This window comes from Rhinolophus sinicus, chromosome 18 (assembly GCF_057876585.1).
Source record: "Rhinolophus sinicus isolate RSI-liver-muscle chromosome 18, RSI-T2T, whole genome shotgun sequence".
Taxonomy (NCBI): Eukaryota; Metazoa; Chordata; class Mammalia; order Chiroptera; family Rhinolophidae; genus Rhinolophus; species Rhinolophus sinicus.
The window spans coordinates 76,392,849-76,416,129 of NC_142518.1; the positions used below are offsets into that span (position 1 = coordinate 76,392,849).

The 23,281-nt window shown below is 41.1% G+C and overlaps 1 protein-coding gene across 20 annotated transcripts in view; it reads left to right on the forward strand.

Moving 5' to 3' along the window:
* The window catches only part of PAK3 (p21 (RAC1) activated kinase 3), a 408,807-nt gene that overhangs the window by 163,343 nt on the left and 222,183 nt on the right, over positions 1 to 23,281 (forward strand). For 12 of the 20 annotated variants that reach the window (XM_088794986.1, XM_088794989.1, XM_088794987.1 and 9 more), the window contains exon 1: positions 22,067 to 22,306. The exons of 4 other annotated variants lie outside the window; for them this stretch is intronic. The gene's annotated coding sequence lies outside the window, so the exon portion shown is untranslated. Of the gene's footprint in view, positions 1 to 22,041; positions 22,307 to 23,281 lie in introns of those variants that run through there. 4 more of the 20 variants (XM_074324363.2, XM_074324364.2, XM_088794999.1 and 1 more) reach the window with 4 other exon arrangements.

Sequence of the window (23,281 nt, forward strand, 5' to 3'; positions counted from 1 at the left end):
CTGTGGTGGGCAGAGCCAAGTCTCACAACTAGTCAGCCTAGGAGTTAACCCCACCTACTCACAAGCGAAAAGCAATTACAGATCAACTTTAACAGGACAATATACACAACACAAGAGTCACCTTTGGAGCACACGCAGAGGAGAAGAAGGAAGTGGTGGAAGTCAAATGTAAGGACACATACTACATAAGGTAACCCAGCACGAACTAGGTTATCTACTTAATACATTGAATCAAACACAGAGAGTCAGCTAGAGAGGGGAAACAAAGAAACCTGTCCCAAATAAAAAAACAGAAGAAACCTCTAGAATTGGAATCAAATGAAATAGAGGTAACCAACCTATCAGAGACAGAGTTCATAACACTGATAATAAGAATGTTTAAAGTTACTGATGACATAAAGAAGGATAGAGAAATCATAATGAACAACCAGTTAGAACTAAAGAATACAATTACTGAAATAAAGAACTCAATTGAAGCAATTACCAGCATGTTAGATGAAGCAGAGGATCGAATCTGCAACTGAGAAGACAAGTCAGCAGAGATCACCCAAACAGAACAACAAAAAGAAAAAAGAATAAAAGCAATGAAGATGGTTTAAGAGACCTCTGGGATAACATCAAGTGCAACAACGTGCACATCATAGGAATACCAGAAGGTGAAGAGAGGAAGCAAGGGATTGAGAACATATTTGAAGTAATAAAGTCCGAAAAATTCCCTAACCTGATGAAGGAAACCGACATACAAGCCCAGGAAGAGCTGAATTTCAACCAGGATAAACCCAAACAGGTCCCCACCAAGACACATTATAGTTAAAATGGCAAAGGTTAAAGACAGAGAGAGAATCCTAAAAGCAGCAAGAGAAAGACAGAGGGTTACACAAAAGGGAACCCCTATAAGACTATCAAATGACTTTTCTACAGAAACATTGCAGGCCAGGAGGGACTGGCAGGAGATACTCAAAGTGATGGAAAACAAAGGCCTACAACCTAGATTGCTTTATCTAGCAAGGCTATCATTTAAAATTGAAGGAGAGATAAAGAGCTTCCCAGAAAAGAATGAGCTAAAGGAATTTGTTACCACCAAGCCAGCATTGCAGGGAATATTAATAGGACTTCTGTGAAGAGAAGAGAGATGAAAACAATCTAACTACAAATTTAAAAATGGCAATAACTATGTACCTATCAATAATCACTTTAAATATAAATGGATTAAATGCTCCAATCAAGAGACATAGAGTGGCTGAGTGGATAAGAACGCAAGACCCTTGTATATGCTGTATACGAGAGACTCACCTCAAATCAAAATACATACACAGGCTGAAAGTGAAGGGTGGGATTAAGATATTTCATGCAAATGGAAATGAGAAAAAAGCTGGAGTTGCAATACTTATATCTGACAAAGACAAACTAGACCTTAAAATGAAGAATATATTAAAAGACAAAAATGGGCACTCTATAATAATAAAGGGATCAATCCGACAAGAAGACATAACCCTAGTAAACATTTATGCACCCAACATAGGAGCACCTAAATATATAAAACAGATATTACCTGACATAGAGACAGAGATCAACAGTAACACTATCATAGTAGGGGACTTCAACACACCTCTGACAACAAGGGACAGGTATTCCAGACAGAAAATCAATATGGAAACAATGGCCTTAAATGACACATTGGACCACTTGGATTTAATCGATGTTTTCAGAGCATTTCACCCTAAAGCGCACATGGAACATTTTCCAACATAGACCACATATTAGGCCACAAAACAATTCTTTATAAATTTAAGAAAATTGAAACCATACCAATTGTCTTCTCTGACCACAGTGCTCTGAAATTAGAAATGAACTACAGGAAAAATACTGGAAGACACACCAATTCATGGAGGCTGAACAACATGTTACTAAATAATGAATGGGTCAACCATAAGATCAAGGAAGAAATCAAAAGATGTCTCGAGACAAACGAAAATGAAAAAATGACGACCCTAAATCTATGGGATGCAGCGAAAGCAGTCCTTAGAGGGAAATTCATAGCATTGCAGGCCTACCTAAAGAAACAAGAAAAATCACTAATCAACAGTTTATCTTCATACTTAAGGGATCTGGAAAATGAGCAGCAAAATAAACCCAAAATGAGTACAAGGAAAGAGATCATAAAGATCAGAGCAGAAATAAATGAAATAGAAACCAGAAAAACAATACAAAATATCAGTGAATCCAAGAGTTGGTTTTTAGAGGAGATAAACAAAATCGACAAAACTTTGCCCAGACTCATTAATTAAAAAAAAAAATAAGAGAGAGAGAGAGAGCGCCCAAATTAAGAAAATCAGAAATGAAAGAAGAGAAGTGACAACAGATACCACAGAAATACAAAAAAAAAAAAAAAAAAAAAAAAAAAAAAAAAAATTAATAAATAAGAAATTACTATGAGCAACTATATGCCAATAACTTTGACAATCTTGAAGAAATGGACAATTTTCTAGAAGCATACAACATTCCAAGGCTAACTCAAGAAGAAACAGAATACCTGAATAGACTGATTACCACCGGGGAAATTGAATCAGTAATCAACTATCTCCCCACAAACAAAAGCCCTGGACCAGGTGTCTTTACAGGTGAATTTTACAAAACGTTTAAAAAGGAATTATCACCTCTTCTCCTCAAGTTCTTCCAAAAAATCCAGAAGGAGGAAAGGCTCCCAAACACTTTTTCCGGGGCCACTATCACCGTGATTCCAAAATCAGGCAAAGACACCACAAAAAAAGAAAACTACAGGCCGATGTCTCTAATGAACATAGATGCAAAAGTCCTCGACAAAATACTAGCGAACAGAGTTCAGCGATACATTAAAATGATCATACACCATGATCAAGTGGGATTCATCCCTGTTACGCAAGGGTGGTGCATCATCTGCAAATCAATTAATGTGATATACCATATTAACAAACTGAAAAATAAAAATCACATGATCGTATCAATAGATGCTGAAAAAGCATTTGACAAAATCCAACAGCCATTTATGATAAAAACCCTTAAGAAAGTGGGATTAACCATGCCGTCAGTGGTACATGGAAACGTTAACATAAAAGTGTGATACAAACAGTAAAGTACCATGCACCCAAGAGAAAAAAAAAAGAAAGTGGGAAGAGAGGGATCATATCTCAACATAATAAAGGCCATATATGATAAACCCACAGCTAACATCATACTCAATGGGTAAAATATAAAACCATTCCCCTTAAGATCAGGAACAAGGCAAGGTGTCCCACTTTCTCCATTTCTATTCAACATAGTGCTGGAAGTTCTAGCCACAGCAATCAGACAAGATAAAAAAATAAAAGGCATCCAAATCTGTAAGGAGGAAGTAAAATTGTCATTATATGCAGATGACATGATACTATATATAGAGAACCCTAAATACTCCATCAAGAAACTACTAGAGCTGATAGATGAATTTAGTAAAGTAGCAGGATACAAAATTAATATTCAGAAGTCAGTTGCATTTGTATATACCAATAATAAAACATCAGAAGGAGAAATTATAAAAAAACAATCCCATTTACAATTGCTTCAAAGACTATAAAATACCTGGGAATAAATTTAACCAAAGAAGTAAAAGATCTGGACTCAGAAAATTATAAGACACTGAAGAAAGAAATGAAAGAAGACACAAATAGATGGAAACACATACCACGTTCATGGATAGGAAGAATTAATATAGTTAAAATGTCCATACTGCCTAAGGCAATATACATATTCAACGGAATTCCTATCAAACTACCAACGACTTTTTTCACAGAAATGGAACATATAATCCTAAAATTTGTATAGAACCATAAAAGACCCCAGTTAGCCTCAGCAATCTTGAGAAATAAGAACAAAGTGGGAGGCATAACGATACCTGACATCAAATTATACTACAAGGGTACAGTAACCAAAACAGCATGGTACTGGCATAAAAACAGACCCATAGATCAATGGAACAGAATAGAAAGCCCAGAAATAAATCCATGCCTATATGGCCATTTAATCTACGACAATGGAAGCAAGAATTTACGGTGGGGTAAAGACAGTCTGTTCAATAAATGGTGCTGGGAAACCTGGACAGACACGTGCAAAAAAATGAAGTTGGACCACCTTGTTACACCACATACAAAAGTAAATTCAAAATGGCTTGAAGACTTAAATGTAAGATCTGAAAGCATAAAATTCCTAGAAGAAAATATACATTTACAGACATTACCTGGAGTAAGATTTTTACTGATACATCCCTTCACACAAGGGAAGTAACAGAAAAAATAAACATGTGGGATTACATCAAACTAAAAAGTTTTTTCACAGCAAAGGAAACCATTAATAAAACAGAAGTGGATCCTACTGAATGGGAAAAGATATTTGCCAATGATATATCTGATAAGAGGTTAATATCACAAATTTATAAAAACTCACTCAACTCCAAAAAAACAAACAACCCAATTAAAAAATGGTCAGAGGATATGAAGAGCCGTTTTTCTAAAAGGGACATACAGATGGCAAACAGAAAAAATGCTCAACCTCACTAACCATCAGTGAAATGCAAATAAAAACCACAATGAGATACCACCTCACCCCAGTCAAAATGTCTATCATCAATAAATCAACAAACAACAAGTGCTGGCGAGGATGTGGAGAAAAGGGAACCCTTGTGCACTGTTGGTTGGATTGCAGATTGGTGCAGCCACTATGGAAAACAGTATGGAGGTATGTCAATAATCTGAAAATGGAACTACCTTATGATCCAGCAATTCCACTCCTAGATATCTATCTGGAGAAATCCAAAACTCTAATTCAAAAAAAATTATGCACTCCTATGTTTATTGCAGCACTATACACAATAGCCAAGACATGGAAAGAACCGAAATGCCCATCAGTAGATGACTGGATTAAGAAACTGGTACATTTATCAATGCAGTGTTACACAGCCATAAAGAAGAAAGAAATCTTACTATTTGCAACTACATGGATGGACCCAGAGAACATTATGTTCAGTGAAATAAGTCAGAAAGAGAAAGACAAATACCATATGATCTCACTTATATGTGGAATTTAAGAAGAGAATAAGTGAATGAACTAATCAGAAACAGTTTCGGAGACATAGAGGGAAAAGTGAAGGTTGCTAGATCGGAGCGGGGGTGGGGATATAGGGGAAGGTGAAGGGATTAGAAAGCTGTCAGTAACCACAAGATTGCCAAGGGGTTACAAAAGTTAACTTGGGGAATGTAATAAATAATGTTGTAAAGATTTTTAGAGTATCCAATGGACACTTGTCTCGTTAGGGAGACCACCTCAGGGAAGTTTTATATGCCTGATCACTGCACTGTACACTTCAAGCTGAAACTGAACAATAGTGAATGTCAACTACAAGTTTATATATATAGTGGATGGGGTAGGGGGATTGACACAGTGTGAGGGATATAAATGATAAACGTCTGACTATTACTTTGTTTTGTGCACCTAAAACTAATAAAAAAAAATTAAGAATAGAATTACCATATAACCCAGCAATCCCTCTCCTGGGTATCTACCTAAAAAATCTGAAGACATTTATCCATAAATACAAGTGTGCTCCAATGTTCATTGCAACTATTTACAGTGGCCAAGACATGGAAACAACCGAAATGTCCTTCGATACATGAATGGATAAAGAAGTTGTGGTATATATACACAATGGAATACTATTTGGCAGTAAGAAAAGATGAAATAGGACCATTTGTGACAGCATGGATAGATCTTGAGAGTATAATGCTAGGTGAAATAAGTCAGACAGAAAAAGCAGAGAACCATATGATTTCACTGATATGTGGTATATGAACCAAAAACAGCAAAAGAACAAGACAAACAAATGAGAAACAAAAACTCATAGACACAGACAATAGTTTAGTGGTTACCAGAGGGTAAGGGGGGTGGGTGGTGGGAGATGAGGGTAAGGGGATCAAATATATGGTGATGGAAGGAGAACTGACTTTGGGTGGTGAACACACAATGGGATTTGTAGACAATGTAATACAGAATTGTACACCTGAAATCTATGTAACTTTTCTAACAATTGTCACCCCAATAAATTTAAATTAAAAGAAAAAAAATGTTAAATATACAACATTTCTTGTGACATGTGGTAGACATTCAGTAATGATTTTTAAGTAGATAATATTTTCCTCTAATGCCCTTCCTCCATCCCTGATCCCTGATTATGAGTTTCTGAAGTCAGGGAACACAGATTGTTTCTTCGCTGCCTAGCATGCTTTCTGACATATAATAGGTGTTAATAGAAAATATTCATTGAATGAATGAGACGCATTGATAGTAGGACATGGTATACAAATTAATGCCACAAAAATAGTTAAAAGAAGTTATCTTCTCTCAAGCTGATTAAATCCTGTCTGACATGAACTCTAATAATTTACTTAGCAAAGAGTTATTTGGTAGGAATGCAAAAGATAACTTTATTCCACCCTAGGTCTGGAATTATCACAAAACTGAGTTGGGTACATCCAAATGAATGAAGTTTTCCTGTCATGGCTTTTGACCTTCCTTCCCGTAAATCAGAATACAGCACAGAAAGTATAACCAGTCCTTTTCTTCATAAGATTTGGTATATCATATTTGCTGGTTTCAGTTGGCTCACATTTCCTAAGTAGTCCGTTACCTCATTCTAGTTCGTTGATGACTATTTTTATGAGGCTTTTTTGAATTGCTGCTCACCTAAATTCGCTTATTCATTTCTCTGCAAGCTGACTTTTAAAACGGCTTCACTCTTGTAGGATTGAATCATTATTCATTCTATATCCTGTTTCACTTGTTACATGGCTAGTTTTTTGTCTCTCTCTTTTCCCTCATTTATTCACATGAGCCCTTTCTGCTCTCCTTAACCTCTTCTTTAAGTGGTGCCATTCTTCCTTTCCTTTGACACAGTAAGCATGCTCTAAACATTTGAATTGATGAATTGTATTCTTGTTTGTGTATTTCCTTCTTCCTCTATTTTCATGACAGCCAATCCTTGGCCTCTTTGAACAACTGCTGCATATAAGACTTCATCTATGAATTGTTCATTCTGAAAGACGCAATACTATTCTCTTCACAGGGAGCAGTGAAGGGATTTGCCATCCAGGCAGTACCCACAATTACCCTGTGCTTTCCCCACTGCATACACCAACTTTTTTCTTTATGCAGCATGTCTTTCACTTGGTTCATAAATACCACATACCACTAGATGCCTGGTAGAGTGCTAGGCACTGGAGAAATAGTGGCAAACATGGCCTCGCCACCAAGCACTCATCTTTCTTATTTCATTTATGGACAGTCAACTCTTTTATCCATAACGTGGATAGAGGCAACTTCAAAATCACGTCTATATTGTTGATTGCAGGTGTACCCATCCTGATTAATTTTATGTTAAAAGTAATTTTTTTATTTCTTGAGATATAACGTTCAACAACTCCATGGTGTGCTGGAGAACTGACAGGATGCTCCATTCAAATGTGTCCATGAAATATCCACAGAGGCCCACATGATACTGCACAATGTTTGTCCAATATTTCTTACATGCACATTTCTATTGCTTCCTGGAATATCTGTCTTTGTGAGCATCCAGAGGGTAGGCAGTGGGACAGTTTGACTTGGTTTGTAGGGAAACTAGCTCAGAGCCATATCATTCCATGGCATATAAACTAAGGTATACAAGAGGCCACTCATTAACTGGACTTAATTAGTTTTCTTTTCCTATCTTTCTAAGAGCAGTGACTGTGAAATGAAATGAAATGACATGACATGACATGAAATAATAAAACTAATCACAGGCTGTAGACGTTTAGCCCCAATTGTGAGGCAACCTTTAAACATGGGCTACTTATCCTCCTTCTGTCCTTAAGGATTTTTAATTCCACCCTCAGCTCTAGCTGTACATCAGATAGCATATCTCCTCCTGGTTGCTTCACTGGGGCCTGCCTACCTTGCTATGATGTAGTTGGATGGCTCCAAATCGTTTCCTAGCTGAGCAGAATAAATTATAAGCTCTGGTGTAAATCTTTGTGGATGGTTCACACCCAGGGTTGTTTCAAACTACCTTGTCCAGCAGCTGAGTCTTTGAGCCTCTAAGCGTTTCTGTAATTTATATTTCTGAATCAGAAACTTTGAAACTATCCCTTGAGTAACTCAGAAGAATGTCTGAGGTTTTATTTTATTTTTGTGCTTGCCTTTTATTGTGTGTGTTTGGCACAGTAAATTATTTGAAAAACTACTGTCACTTTCTCTAGGAGCTTTGCAAATGACCTATTGGATAAATGGCCTTGTCCATTTCTCTGAGCTTTGGACTCATAGTTCATCCAAAGTGGGCCAGGGAGAGAATCTCCTTAGAGGAAAATCTATTTGATTACACTAGTCCTCCTTTATTCCTGGGGGATACATTCTAAGACCCCCCCCCGATAGATATACCTGAAACCGCAGATAGTACTGAACCCTATATGTACCGTTTTTTTCCTACACATATATACCTATGATAAAGTTTAATTTATAAATTTGACACAGGAAGAGATTAACAACAATAACTAATACTAAGAACAATTATAGCAATGTACTGTAATAAAAGTTATGTGAATATGGCATTATTAATTAAAATAAGGGTTCCTTGAACACAAACAGCTATACCATGACAATGTTATCTGATAACCGAGATGGCTACTAAGTGACTAATGGTACGAGTGGGGTATATAGCATGGATAAGTTGGACAAAGAGATGATTTATGTCCCAGTTGGGATGGAGCAGGAAGGGGTGAAATTTCATTGTGCTACTCAGAACAGTGCACAATTTAAAACTTATGAATTATTTATTTCTGGAATTTTCTATTTAATATTTTTGGACCATGGTTGATTGCCTGTAACTGAAACCACAGAATGCAAAACCGTGGATGGGGGGACTACTGTATTAGTAGTAGTAGTAGTAGTAGTAGTAGTAGTAGTAGTACAAGCAGGTTTTTCTAAAGTTGCAGAAAGCATTCAACTTATCTTCAAGAGTTGAATTATTTTTAAATGTCATGTTTAGGATTAAAAAAAATAAATTTATTGGTGTAACATTGTTAATAACATATGAACTTGAGGTGTACAACTTTGTAATACTACATCTGTATACTGTAGTGAGTGCTCACCACCCGAGGTCTAGTCTCCTTTCATTGACATATACTTGACCCCCTGTACCCTCTTCATCCTCCCCGTACTCCCTTCCCCTTTCATAACCACCATAGTGTTGTCTGTATCTATGAGTTTGGGTTCATATGGGTGAAATCATACTGTTCTTGACCTCATCTGTCTCACTTATTTCACTTATCATAATCCTCTCAAGATCCATGCATGTCGCCACAAATGGCAATAGTTCATCTTTTTATGGCTGAGTAGTATTTCATTGTGTAGGTGCACCACATCTTCTTTATCCAATCATCTGTTGAAGGACACTTAGGTTGCTTCCACATCTTGGCTACTGTGAATAATGTTGCAATGAACATAAAGGTACATATATCTTTACGAATAAGTATTTTGAACATTGTGGAATAAATACCCAGAAGAGGAATTGGTGGGTGATATGGTAGGTCTCTTCTTAATTTTTAGAGGCACCTTAAACATCATTTTTAAAACAACAGAATGTAAGTACTTAAAAATGACAATGTTATTTTAAAATAAAGCATTGCATTATAGCCAATCATAATCCCCAGACCACAAAATGGTTTTTCAATTTAGTCAATCTGTTTTAATCCAGGTTATCCCAAGGCTTGGCTAAAGTAGCCATGAGATCATCTGCTCCCCAATCCCAATGTCACTCCAGCTTTCTAAATCAGCACACATAAAAATGCATGGTAGGAAAGAAAGATGCTCTGCGACAGGGACTGGCCCTTGACTCCTAATATGGTCAAATTGCAGTTAACCAGAAAGCTGCGGGTCATCAGCACTGGGAGGCATTTTAAATTTATGTTTAACCAAAAGCCCTATTTTTGTCTTAAGCTTGTTGGAGTTGATGAAATCTTGCTTTCATGTATGAATACAGAAGTCTGTCTTTGAAAATATGGAGTGGATTATTGTATGACTGAGAACCCTGGCGGTAGCCCACATCACAAAAAAATGTGTGTGGAATGGCGCTTTAGTAATGTGATTAGCAATATTTCTCCACCAAAAATACCCGTCTCTCATCCTCTCTCCCAAAGTCTGCAGTGGCTTCTACATTTCCACTTCTGCAATTCATTCCTTTTAGTAAAATATTGCCCATGCTAGCAGGATCCTCCTAAAATACAGATACCTAAAAGAAGCAATAAATGAAATTGCTAAGACTATACTAAGAAGTCAATCAGATTTTCTTCTTCCCAGACTCAAGAAGGAAAGGGGCAGCAACTTTAGCTCATTGGTTGGGATGGCTGGGAGAAGTCCCTGAAAAGAATGATGGAACACAGGAAAGCAGAAAACAAATTAAGACTAGTTTAGTCCCGTTGTGTCCACTGGTTATTGTCTTAAACTGTAAAGAGAAGACTGATATCAGTTTGTGTGTGTATGTTTGTGTGTGTGTATGTAGGTTACAGTAGAATATAGAAAAATAATAATTTTATTATTTGAAGCTGCTGTTTTTGGGATTCTAGATCATTTAGATTTTACTAAATATCTAAGGAATTTGAAGGCTGTGTGGTATAACTAGAACAGGATAACTTCAACACACTCCCCTCTACCAGAGGAATCCAGATAGAACCAGGCCTGGGACTGGGAAAGAATGATAAATCCTCAGCTTCCCAACCCCCAAAATAGCTCTGATAAAGGTCTGATAATTTCAACTGGAGTGTACGGACAATAATGCTCTCTCTACTATGCTCTTAAGAACAGAATTTGCTTTAAATGACAAAAAGCCAGGTTAAGAGTGTTTTCTGGCCTTACATGGGTGGTGAAAATTAAAAAGGGTCAGACATCCCAAGATTAATGGGAAAGTACACCCTCCTCCCGTTTACAAAGACACCCCGTTGTCTTTCAAAAGATAACCAGCAAATTGCCATGGAAATCTGCCCCAACAGGCAGTGCTCAAGTGGGAGTCAGAGCCTTTGTTAGCAGGGCGTTGTGGGGGTTGGCACCATAGTGAACACAGTTAAGCCTCATTAATTCCCTGAATGGGGGAAAGGCCAATCTTGATTTGTAAGAAGCTTGAATTTGAAAATATGTTTAAAGAAATACCATGTTATTATTTCCAAAAACCTGCAGTCAAACTGCTGGCTGGGTCTGTGCTCTGAGCTGCTGGGACTCTTAAAGCCTCGAACAAACAGATAAGGACTGTAATTAGCATATTGGTCATTTGAATGTAAAGAATGTAAAGCAGTTAGAGTGGCACTTAAAAACCACGTGCTAGCATACTCTCCTAGCAGGCTGTCACTTTCCTATGTTTATAGTGTTAATTTGCCTAGCAACCTGCTCCTTTTCCTACTTGGCAGTAAACTTTAGCCTAGCATGTCAAAATTCGTTAAATTTTCCATATTAGTAGCTGGAATAAATAAGGAGTGTGTGTGTTGGGGGGGGGTGTGAACAACTTTTAAAAATCAACATGAACATATTTTAAAATTCTATTTAGCTGACCTTTAAAACTCATCAGTTGGTTCATATTTATCATTTGCTGAGTATGGAATGTATTCTCTTGGATGACTAAAAGGGGAGCAAGCTGTTTCAAATGCCCCTCCCCCACAAGTGGCCTGATCAAGTAAACACCAGAGAACGTTGACTGTAATGAGTTCCTGGATTATAACAAAATAAGGATTTTGTTATAATCAGGCTCAACAGGTGCTTAATTATATAGAACAGCAGCACATTGAAATCTGCATCTATTAAACAAGTCTGTGATGGTCAGCCAATCCTGCATGCACATATTAACTTTGTTTTTAAATTCATGCTTGAGACCACTTAATTTGAAGTGTGACTGAATTACGTTTGGGAAGGGGAAAAAGAGGGAGAGAGGAATACAGCTACAATTTTACCCAAATCGTCAATGTCTTCATTATTTTGCTATGCACATGGAAGAAAAGAGCTATGTTCTTTTCCTTGAACATACCATATGGCAGAAGGGGTGAGGACTGCAGAAAAAAGCTGGGTGAGGCTCAGAAATGACCAAACTTTAATGCCTGCCCCTTGGGAAAATTCCCTCATTCTTAATCCTGGCCTTGTGAGATTCAGACATTCCAAGAAAGATGGCCAGAGGTTGCGCACAAACCTAAGGAGGAAAGACAATCCTTGAACAATAAAATCCCTAATGCAGTGGTTCCCACCTTAACTGCACATTAGAATCTGAGGAGAGTTTTAAATATCCTGATACCCACATTCTTGCCATACAATTAAATTAGAATGTCTGGGGATCAACCAAAGACTACCAGAGACAAGACTGTAGTCCCACAAAGTCAAATTTATTGAAGAAGTGCATTGAAAAGAAGGGAGAGAGAACATATTTTGTAACATTTGGGATCCCACCAAGTGATTCTGAGGAAACAGGAATTCTGAAGCGCAATCAGAAGGGGGTATTGACTAGGAATTGGGTATTGTCATGAGAAGAGGGTGACTGAGCAATTGGGAATCCCTAGTAATAAATGAATATAGCAAAGTAGGTCTGGAGCATCACTGCTAAGAAAGCAGTAGTCACTCAAAGGAGGTGGAGGTTGTTATGGGATTTTATAACCGCTGTGTGACCTTGGGAGAAAATGTTTTCCACTAACTTTGCTGCTGGGTTTATCTGTCTGTCTTCCCAGCCTGATTAATAGCAGAACTGCTTTTTCTTAGTCCAAGCTGATTCTTTCTTTCACTCCCGAGCAAGTTTTGACTGTTCCAAGTGTTGGCCTTTTTCAGAGTGGATGTGACTAAGAAAAAAAAAATTGACGATAAGATCAATTATTAATAGTTTTGTTATTTTCAGCTGAGTTGGTAAATTACTTAATGGAAGAGTGCATATAAAACTGGTGAATTTTGAATAAGGCCTGTATTTCAGTTAGTAGTATTATATTAACGTCAGTTTCCAAGGTTTTGACAATATACTGTGGCTGTGCATACTAAAATTAATACAATAGTATACTAAAATATTGGGGGAATCCCGGGGAAGGATACCTCAGAACTCTCTGTACTATTTCTGCAACTTCTTGTGAGCCTTAAACTATTTCAAATTAAAAATTAGATGTAAAAGATCATTAGTGGGAGGTTTGTGTTGATTATCTAAATAAGACTTTTTAAAAGTAGTCTGACTTTACCTATGCTCTCCTCTGCATAATCAAAAATTGGTTGTGCCAATGTTCTGTTATGTATCACTGGATTTGAATGTACTGGAATTTAATACAGTACCCATTATGATGTCAGTCAACATCCATGTCTATCAGGTACAGATCCCTGTGGGGTTATAAATATGATACCAGTTTGTGCATCTGCAAGGTGCCCTTTTAATAGAGTCTGGAAATATGCCTTAAATAGCCCCAGGTTGGAAAAGGAGGGAGAAAGCTATACAAGTCAAAGGGAAGAGCAGGAGAAAAGAAAGGCACAGAGGTATGAAAAGTCTAGGTATATCAGGGAAACGATAGTTTGATGCTTGGGATGTAAGGGAAGACTGGTGGGAAAGGAATCTGGAAAGATGGGTTGGAGGTGGAGTATGTCAGTCTGGATGTGATTCTCCACTCTCTGAAATTAAGGACTTTGGACTTTCCTTGCAGTACTTACTACATGTACAAGGTTACTTGGGTACGTATCTTTTCTGCCCAACTAGATTCCAAGTTCCTTAAGGAGATGGTCCAAGTTTGGTTCATCCTGTAACATTTGTAGCCCTCAGCTGTGTGCTTTGTACTTAGTAGGTGCTAATAAAAATGTACTAAGAATGAGTAATGTATTACAAAGATGCAGTTGATATTCCCTCTCCAGAACATCTGAAGCCCCAAGATAATGTTAAGTGAGGTGTTTAAACCACAGGGAAATGACGGTAACGGCAGAAAATCGAACAACTCATTCCCCTCAAGCTCTCTTTGTGTCTGGCTTTGGTTACTGGGTATGGCCATGCCCTGCCATCATTGACACATGCCTCCCATTGCCCCTGGACCATGCCATGATGACATCCTATGAAGAGAGGTAATGTGCCTTTCCCTAATTGATTTAGTATTCCACTCACACCTCCCCTCTATTTAGCTTTGCTGGAAGGTTGCAGAGTTTCCTCCCCAGCCACCACCTGTTCTTCAGATCGCTGAATTATAGCAAACATAATGGTTTAGGCAAGACCTGGAGATGGTAGGTAAGGAACTCCTCAACAAGGAGATTTTCTCCAGGATTTGGCTGACATACATTACATAAGGGGATCTCCACCATGCCTGTTGGTGATTTTTTCCCTTCGCCTCCTGAGATAAATGGTCCATTGCTCACCATTTCATATTGGGCCTGGAGATGGGGGTACTTCTGTTCCTGACAACCTCATTATGTGGTTATCAGGAGCAGACACTTCCCAGGTTGTCACGACAACCAGTAATGATTCAAAGCTTCCCTGAAAGATCTGTATCTCTGGCAAATAATCAGCCTTTAGCGCTCAGCAGATGCTGAACTGAGACAGCCAATCATAGGTGAGCTGGGAAAACATGACTTCATAGTCCAGCCAATCCAAAAAATATTTTAAGATTTGGTGTTCTATTTCTCTGCTTGGTTCTTTGTCCCTTAGATTTTTGTCCTCCACTTTCTCCTATCTCTCTTTTTCTTCTGGTAAAATGGAGAGAACAAGGAAACCAACTTTCCAAATTCAGTTTACTTTGCAGTTTGACTCAGGTTTGGAAAGCGCAGTGATCAGAGTGTGTGGGGAAGGAATGTATAGTGTGATCCACTGAAGATCAAAATCAGAGCATCAACTAAATTAAAAAATGTGGTTTGATGTGTAAGACCATGGTGTAAGTGGGACTAATTAAAACCAAGTCAAAGGAGAGGAACTTCCTAATTCTCATATTAATTCATCCAGAGCCACTTACCCTTAATTGTCTTCTGCTTTCCTTTTGCTAACACCTTGGTGGAAGGGAGGAGGGCAGAGGATGTAGGCTTCTGAAAGCTAACAGGTTCTACAGGGCAGGTCTCTAACTGGTGCTAACTATAGCAAAGGAAGGGGAGAAATCCCACCATTCTCAAGATCCCACCATAGGGAGCGTATGTAAATGAGGACTCATCAAGTCAATTGAGGAGGTGTATTTATAGCTCTGAAATCTGTTAAATCCCCTGTTGTTACATTAGCCATTTGCATCCATACAAGAGCCCAGAGAGATAGGCAGGGCAAGCTTCACAGAGGAGAAAATTAAAGCCCATGGAAATTTGAGTCTTGCTTAAGGTTTCCTAGCCAGAAGCTAGACAAGAGTCTGGGTATCCTGATTCCATGGCCATAACTCTGAAGGCCCAAGAGAATGGTGATGTCTTAGCCATGGGCTTCCCTCTTTCCCCAAACTGTTTTTTAAGGAACCTAGGATGAAACCTTTCGGCTTCTCTGAGGCTCCTTGCTTTTTGGCCAGCAGGCTGCCGACTATGTTGCTTCCTACAGGAGAGCTGGAACCCCTAACGATGAGAGTGGAGGCAGGAAGGAAATGTCCCAGTAGGGCCTGACCGTAGTGATGGCAACAGGTTGTAGTGAGCGGACTCCAAAGAAAGAGGAGTGGGCAATGTGCTTCCAGATAATGCTTTGTGCACTAGCTATCAAACCAGGTTCTTCTATGTTCAGAGCGGGTGTAGGGGTGAGGGAAGGGTTTTAAGTGCAGCTGCAGTAGCAAAAGATAGAAAGACTGAAAACCATAGAGACCCAGAGTCCACCACTGGGAATAATTTCTGGCTGTGGTACTGGAGGCTGAGGTGGGAAGGGAACCAGGATATCCAGGCTTCTTTTCCCCTGTGGGTTTTACATTTCTGTCCTGCATCCAGTGCTTGCCCAGGTATGGCTCAGGTCTGCCTGGCACACCATAGCCTTTATTGAACCATTGACCTGGAATTCAGACCCCTTTTGGGATAGCAGGGATGTTTTTCATTTGTTTTTTTGTTTCATTTTTTCTTAACCCAAATAAGGCTATATTTTCCTTTTTTCAGGTTTCCTACATTCAGAATACTGTCGATGCTTATTGTAAAAAAAAAATGTACAAACAATACAGAAATATATAAAGAAAATGGTTAATGTCCCCAACTACACACATATAACTACATGTCTCCCTTCCCAACTTTTTAATTTCCAGAGTCACCCTATTAGCAGTTTGGTGTGTATAATTACAGTTTAAACACACACACACACAGTTTCTGTAACAAAAACAAAATAATAGTATATATGCTATTCTGTCACATTTTTTCACTCAAGAATGTGTTAAGGTGTTTTTCTATTTCAATACGTAGGAGTCTACTTGATTCTTTTTAGGTGATGTATACTATTTCAAAATACGTTTATACCATAATTGATTTAACAATTCCCTTATTGAGGGACACTTGGATTGTTCTTTATGTAAATGTGTTTTGTTTTATTTTTTTCATTCTTACGTAAGATACAGCAGTGAACCTACTTGAATATATCTTGGCATGTTTTTATGAGTATATCCATAGTCAAATTCCTTGCGTTGAAATTCCTTGGTCAAGTGGCATATGCATTTAAAAATTTCCTAAGTATTGTCAACTTGTCTTCCAAAAGGGCTCTGCCACTTTACACTCCCATCAGTGGTATATGAAAATGAACAATGTTCCCATTTTCTGGAATTTGACTGGAACAGGTTTGAAGATACTCTTTTTAGTTTACTTCCATTGCTACAAGCTGCATCCCAGAGTCACTCATTTCTCATGTGACTCAAGGGACTGGATGGGTTGGTGCGAACCAAAGAAGAAATACAACTAAAAATGCCATGTAGGGTGGTAGAAAGAACACAGAACTGAGTGTGGCAAACTTGGTTTCTAGGACCATTGAGCAGGCTACTTTAAACCCATTCACTGGGCATCCACATGCTCATCTATGAAATGAAGATCATAGTAATTGCCATAGTACACTGCTGTGGTTGTGAGGATAAAGCAAAAGTGGTCTGTAACCTGAGAAGTAGGATACATATGTCAAGTGGTTCATTTGATAGTGTTGTTATTATAGCCTTAAATCAAGGAGCTTGAGGAAGGGAACAGGACAGTGGGAGTTGAGTAGGAAAAATTACACAGATGAAATCTTTAAAACATTTCAGCTTCCCTAAAAGTTTCCATGCAGTTGTCCTATATTCTTGGAGAACAAACTATGTTGGCAGTAAAGACTGCTTTATGGTATCAAGAATAATATAGGTTACCCCCCTTTCACAAGAAGACTGAAGTCTTTTGTGCTGGGCCTGGCTATTAAGTCCAGTCCTCTTTCTATGACATCACTATGTTTTAATTTGTCAAGCATCTAATAGGATTTTGGCCCCGTGCTGCTTTCTATAATCATCAGGGAGAGAAGAAGTACACACACGAAATATTCAAATAACCATATGTAGTGACTGCATAAATAGCTCTGAGTTATAGCACAGGCATACAGGAGGATTAAAGTGAAACCAAGTACCTTTTAATTACACTTTAAATTGATAGCCTAGAAGACCCAAGTTAAATCATTAGACAGAAAATCCAGTTATATCATTCTATTTCTTTAAAAGGTGTTATTATTTAAAATAACTCAAATAAGTGCATTTTACAAATCAGCGATGTAACATTTAGGTAAATGACATTCATTTACATCAGTGCATATTTAGATTAGTTTTACCATAATGTGAAAACAAAAATCAATGTGATGGGTTATTTTTTTAACTCCAAAGTTAATTAAAAATATATCTGTAAAATCATTGGAAGTAGAACCATACTGATTTCAACCCATCAATTAGGGATTTGAGAAGAAGCATGATGGGTATTTTGTGTTAGGAGACAAGTAACCACTATGCAAGAAAAAAAAAAGCTATTTAAAAATGCCTGATTTTTTGAAAACATCAATCTGGTATAATCTGTTGGATTTTTTTTCAAAGAAAGTATGTATTTTAATAGAACGATAATACCACGTATTATGTTAGAAAAGGCATGGGCTTGGGACTCAGACAGAGATACAAATCCCAGCTCTGCCATTTTCTGCAAAGTTCATGTCATACTCATGTATGCATATATATTTTTAATTAAGGAAAATAAAAAGTAGAATGCAAAGTGATCCTTTGAACAGTCTGAAGTATGCAGTTCACTTAGTCTTTGTCTCCCTCTTTCCTGCTTTGTCATAGATTGGAAGGGTCATTGTTCTTTTTTCAGTTCCCAGTATCATCACAATTTAAAATAAATTTGTCCAAAGAAGCATCCCATCCTCCAACTTCCCCAGATATTGTCTCTGGTGAATCTAGAGGCCTGCTGTGTGACTTTTCCTAAAATGATTTTGGCAGACATATTAGTTCACTCTTGGTCTTGAAACTTATTTTGTTGGCATTATGGAGAAATGATTGCTGGATGTTATGTGGAGTAGAGAATATTGGATAGAAGCACATTGTCATGCGGGGAGACCTGCGGGGTCTCTGCTCCCGCTCCCCACACAAGAACGCAGGATATGGTGAGGCCAAAAAGGAACACCCACGGAGCCATAGGTAGGGGAGTCATACCACTTTATTCTCTCTCTGGCGGCACTATACTCTCACTGGAGGCTGGATACACACTGTCCGCAAACCGCCATCCACGCTTGCCAGCCCAGCCGCCATCTTCTTGCTAGCCCCATCCTTCTTCTCTCCTTCTCCTTCTCTCCTTCTAGCCACAGCAGTTATATTGTGGCCAATGGCTCACTGGTTACAGCTGACGGCCAACTAGCCACAGCTGATGGCCATGCAATCACAGTTGGCCATTTACTACCTGAGCCAGCACCTGTCTATGTGAGGCCGAGAGCCTGGAAACTACTCTCTGGGGCTCCGCCCCCACACTCCACCCCTACAGGCTCTCGCCTCACAATCTATGCGACAAGCGTCTTCCGCGAGGGGACCTGTGCGAGGAGCCTGGGGGTGAATGCAATATCCTGGACACAGCCAGGCTCTCTGGGCACAGCCAGGGTTTCTCAGGGCACCACCAGTACTCCTGGGCACTGCCAGACTTCCTGGACTTCTTAGGGTACCACCTGTCTTCCCGGACATAGCCAGGGTTTCTCAGGGCACCACCAGTACTCCTGGGCACTGCCAGACTTCCTGGACTTCTTAGGGTACCACCTGTCTTCCCGGACACAGCCAGGGTTTCTCAGGGCACCACCAGTACTCCTGGGCACTGCCAGACTTCCTGGACTTCTTAGGGTACCACCTGTCTTCCCGGACATAGCCAGGGTTTCTCAGGGCACCACCAGTACTCCTGGGCACTGCCAGACTTCCTGGACTTCTTAGGGTACCACCTGTCTTCCCGGACACAGCCAGGGTTTCTCAGGGCACCACCAGTACTCCTGGGCACTGCCAGACTTCCTGGACTTCTTAGGGTACCACTAGTTTCCCCGGGCACAGCTAGGATTTCTCAGGGCACTGCCACTTTCTCTGGGAACAGCCACACTTCCTGGACACAGCCAGGGCTCTCAGGGCACTGCCACTCTCTCTGGGAACAGCCCGACTTCCTGGGCACAGCCAGGGTAACTTCAGGGCTCAGCCACACTTCCTGGACTCAGCCAGGGCTCTCAGGGCACTGCCACTCTCTCTGGGAACAGCCCGACTTCCTGGGCACAGCCAGGGTATCTTCAGGGCTCAGCCAGACTTCCTGGACTCAGCCAGGGCTCTCAGGGCACTGCCACTCTCTCTGTGCCTCTCAGGGTACCCTGCTGGAACAACAGCGACTCACAATCAAGGTGCTTACATATTCTCAATGGCGGCCAGTCAAGAGACAAAAGCAAATATCCCCCAGTTCCACTAACAACAGTTCCCAAACAAACAGTCAAGCAGTCCATTAAATTAGGGATGGAAGGCAATTCCCCATAGTCCATAGTCATTCACCAGGGCTGTCCTGGGGGTGAGGGATGACCTTGACCTCACCCTCATCTCCCACGGAGGACTCAGCAAGCGTTACCTCCTGGGACTATAAGTCCTGCATCCGGGCTGCCTGAGCAGGAACTTCCCCGGCCCACAGGGCTGCAACGACCTTCGCTTTCTCCGGCCTGTGCTGGTTGGGGAACCGTCCACATCTTTCCACCTCTCCGCGGGGCTCCATCTCTGCAGCAGCTGCATGGCTTTTCCTGTGCTGGTGAGAGAACCGTCCACATCTTTCCACCTCTCCACGGGGCTCCATCTCTCCAGCAGCTGCATGGCTTTTCCTGTGCTGGTGGGAGAAACGTCCACGTCCTCCCACCCCTCCACGGGGGTCCAGCTCTCCGGCAGCTGCTCCTCCTGGTCTTCCTCAGACTGAGTGTTCATACACACAAACTGCTCCACCGTCCTTCGGAGAGCTTTGGCCGGCACCATACCCTGCTCGCTGCGCCATTTGTCATGCGGGGCGGCCTGCGGGGTCTCTGCTCCCGCTCCCCACATAACGCAGGATATGGTGAGGCCAAAAAGGAACACCCACGGAGCCATAGGTAGGGGAGTCATACCACTTTATTCTCTCTCTGGCGGCACTATACTCTCACTGGAGGCTGGATACACACTGTCCGCAAACCGCCATCCACGCTTGCCAGCCCAGCCGCCATCTTCTTGCTAGCCCCATCCTTCTTCTCTCCTTCTCCTTCTCTCCTTCTAGCCACAGCAGTTATATTGTGGCCAATGGCTCACTGGTTACAGCTGACGGCCAACTAGCCACAGCTGATGGCCATGCAATCACAGTTGGCCATTTACTACCTGAGCCAGCACCTGTCTATGTGAGGCCGAGAGCCTGGAAACTACTCTCTGGGGCTCCGCCCCCACACACATTGAGGAGGGTAATGACCCATGTTGACCATTTAAGTATGTGAGGATATATTTATCTTTTAAAAAAGTTTGAAAGTGGAGAGGAAAAATCACCCATAATCCTATACTTTAACTTTTATAATTTTATGTTCTTTCCTAATCTTTATTTGTAGGCATATTTTACATTGTAATTCAAATGTACTTATTAGTTTGCATTCTTTGCCTGTTTTATGACAGTTTAATGTCTTCTTGCTGGGATTTACCATAATTTCCATAAGCTAGTTTGGGGGTATGGATTTTGATGTAGCAAAAGATGATATTTGGAGCTAGATTGCAGGCTTTGGACACTGACAAAAATTTGATTTTTTTCTTAAAGACAAGGGAGACCATGGAGGGTTTTAGGGAGAGTCACATTTTAATGAACTTAAATGCATATATATCTATAGATATATAAATTTGAAGTATATTAATTATTCGTTTTTGTGTATAATGCTGTTTCGAAATGTGTGTTTCTTGCACAGAAAGGTAGTTTCTCTATCTAGATTGTCATCTCTATGAATCCCACTGCCATATCTGTCTCTCTGAGTTTACCATGCATTCCAGAGACTCCTTCAGTGTAACCTGCTTGCCTGACAGGTGGTGTCCCAAATTCAAACCATTCTCTCCCCTAAAAGAGTGCCATACAGCTGGACAGATTTCCTCCCCTGAAAATTTATCTGAAATCCCAGTCTTCCTGAGGGGGTCAGTTATGGAAGAGACGTGAATTTCCCACTCCCCTTCCTACTGTCAGGCGGCCGTTTCTTGCTGGCCCAACCTCTGTCTCCACAACCTTGACAGTGTAGAAGTTTCCATCTTATTTTCCTTTCCCTCTCCCTGTTCCCTCCCTTCCTGTTTCTTTCTCTCTCTCTCTCTCTCTCTCTCTCTCTCTCTCTCTCCCTCCCTCCCTCCCTCCCTCCCTCCCTCCCTCTCTCTCCCCTTTCTTCCCTTCCTTCCCTTCCTTTCTTTCTTTTCTTTTTTTCCTTCCTAGGCGCTTCCTGCCTGGAAACAAAAGATTGGTCCCCAGTAGCCCACTCAGGGTGATTTTAGTTTGATGCTCATCCTCTGATTGGCCTATATACGGTGCAGAGCCCGGGTGACGTCATAGCAGAGAAGGGCTAGGGAGCGGTTGTCTAACTGGACTCTACCGCGGGCGGGCAGCTGTTGGCGGCGGGCGGTCTGGGGTCTCGCGTCGGGGGCTGGCGCTTTTCCCTGCCTGAAGCAAGTGTGCGGGGCCGGGAGGACAGCCTGGGGGGGGGGGAGGGATCAGGCTGGCCCCGGGGCTGCGGCTTCAGCTGCGGGGCTGCGGCTCCCCAGCCCCGCCAGCACGAGCGCTTGGAGGTAGAGGAAAGGTCTTGACAGGGTGGCTGGACCAGTGGCAGGTAAATCCCGCGATTTATGGCACCTAGCTCGCTCAGGGGAGTGGGTGGCGGCTGGGCATTGCTTTTAGGCTGCTGGGCAGATTTTCTGCTTTCCCGGACCCTCTCCCGCTCTCGCGGCGTTTCCAGCCTCAAGTCTCCGACGTTGCTTCCCTGGATCCCTGAGACCCAGCGCGCAGTTTGCAGGATTTCGGGTCATGAACGTGGACAAGTGGGTGTGTCAGGGCCCTTCCCAGGGGGCTTGGGCCCCTTCGCTGGGTCAAACCCTAGATTTGCTTATTGGGGCCTGGGCCACTAGAGGCAAAATCCGCCCCTAAAGCTACGTCAGCTTGTAAATCCTTTGCCGTCTACCCGCCCCTTCCCCCAGCCACTGTAGCAAGGACGGTACCACCCCCCACCAGGGGGAGGAGTGGTGGCGGCAGCTCTGGCAATTCCAGGGGAGTGGGAAGAGCCCTACCTGAGCAAACAGAAAAAGTGACGATTTTCTTAAAGGGGTGGTTTCCCTCCTTTCTTTTATTTTTCTTTACCCCTTCCCTTTTTTGGTGGAGGGAGGGTAATGTCAGGAGGGCTCTTTTCTTCTGTGGCGTTCGGAATGATGCAATGATGTCCCTAGAAAGCCTGGAGTCCCCCAGTTGGCTTTTGTCTTTGTCTGGGGAGGGGGTCATTAAGTCCACTGCCCCCCTTCCTTGTCCCCCTCAGCTCCTAGGAGGCATTGCCCTCAGTTTGTGAATTGGTTCTGGGAAGATTACCGCCGCACTTTCGAAGAGATTGAACATTTTAGGTTCTTGCTATTGCAGATTTTCCTTCCTTAGGTGATGGTTGAGGGATGGGGTGGGGTTGGGGAGCGGCTGGGGGGTGATGCCAACGGGCAGGGAGCCAGAGGCCCCACTTGTTTGTTTGTTGTTTTGTTTTGTTTGGTCCCACGTTTCAGAATCCAGGCCAGACTCTGGACTTGAGGGTTCTGGGCTGTGATCTGTA